Source organism: Penaeus monodon, chromosome 44 (assembly GCF_015228065.2).
Source record: "Penaeus monodon isolate SGIC_2016 chromosome 44, NSTDA_Pmon_1, whole genome shotgun sequence".
Taxonomy (NCBI): Eukaryota; Metazoa; Arthropoda; class Malacostraca; order Decapoda; family Penaeidae; genus Penaeus; species Penaeus monodon.
Genome location: NC_051429.1, coordinates 6311877 through 6314001, shown reverse-complemented (window position 1 = coordinate 6314001; position 2125 = coordinate 6311877).

Here is a 2125-nt window from a genome sequence, read left to right as displayed (position 1 = left end):
AAAATATTATTATAATTATATAATTATATATATATATATATATATATATATATATATATATATGTATGTAGTATGTTTATTTTTCATATATATTATATATATATATTTATATATATTAATATTTATAAAATATTATAAAATATATATTATTATTATAACCCAAAAACAAAAATACACACACACACACACAAAAACACCCCACCCCACCAAACCCCCCCCACACACACCAAAACCCCCCAAAATATATTTTATATATATAAAATTTTAAAATTTTATTTATATATATATATAAAAATAAATAAATAAAATATTATATATGTATATATATATATATATATATAAAATATATATATATTATATATATATATAATAATATTAAAAATATATATATTTTATTTTTATATATAATATATAATAAAAAAAAAATATATATTATTATATATAGTATATATAATAATATATATTATATATTAATATAATTTTAAAATAAATATATCACATATATATAAACACATGTAACTAACACTCAATTATGGGGCCAAAAACTTTTACATAATTAATATCTTGGGTTTGTAAAATTACCCCTTTTTTTTATTTTTGTTTTTTATTTTACCCCTAATAAACCCTTGTTTAGTGGATTTACTCTCTCTGAGCCCACATTTTAGAAACCCTTTAAATTTTATGTAAGGCAAGCATGTCCCTTTTATATTGTTGTGGGTGGGCTAAATGGGTAAAAGGGAAAAATCCAAATGTTTTTATTTTATGCTTAAACCCGTTTTTCTAAATTTTTGACACATTAAATAGAAAAAAATTTCTTAGGCCCTTTTGTAAAAGGCCCCTTTTGCTGGGTTGGGAGTCGAACTAACTTAAAGAGGAGACTTTTTCCCAAAGTAGACGTCCCCTTCCTGTTGTTTGTCACATAGGTACATACAACATAGATATAATATGTTTTCGAAAAATAAGTGGAATGAATATTTTATTTTTGTTACTTTTTCATATTAACGGTTTTCTAATTTGGTATTTGGTGCTCCCTCCCTTCTTGATGCATGTATGCATATATATATGGGATACATTTTATTTTATATTTCACACCATGTGTGTATATAAACCAACGGTATATTATTTATATCTATATAATATATATATATATATATTATATATATTATATATATATATATATATTATATATATATATATATATATTTGTAAACGAAAAGGCCACCCCTGTCGCCAGATGTAAGCCCCACGTGAGTTGGGAGCACCACTTCGCCAGATGTAACAATGTATATATGTATATATGTTTTTAATATATATTTTATATATATATATAAAATATTATATTATATAGATTTAAATTTTTTAAAAATATATATATTAAAATACATATACATACATATATTTTTATATATATAATAAAATATAATTTTATAATATATATATATTATATTATATATTATATATATCTAAAAATATAAAAAATATATAATATATATTTTTTTTATATTAAAATATTTAAAAAAAAAAAAAAAAAAAAATTTAAAAATTTTATTAAAATTTTTATATATATATATATATTTTTATTTTGTTTTATTTATAATATCTTATGATTAAAATTATATCTATATATATATATATTTTATATTAAAAATAAATTATATCAATATATATTATTTTAAAATTTTCCTTGTTTTTTTTTTTTTTTAAAATATATATATTATATAAAAATATAAAGTATATATATTTTAATTATAAAATTATATATTTTAAAAATAGAATATTTATATATATTAAAAAATTATTTAAAATCCTTTTCCTTTTCTTTTTTTTTTTTCTTCCTTCTTATTTTTAATTATATAAAATATATATATTTTAAAATAATATTTATTATATATATAATTTTATATATATTTTGTTATTATTTTATAAAAGGTTTTATAAAACATATTATTTATATTATTTAATATAATATTATTGTTTTTTAATACTAAATATCCCATAAAAATTTTATATCTAGAAAAATTTTATTATATAATATATATTATATATATATTATAATATATATATATATCATCTATATTATAATTTTTCATGTCTATCTATGTTTGTGCGCATATATATATATATA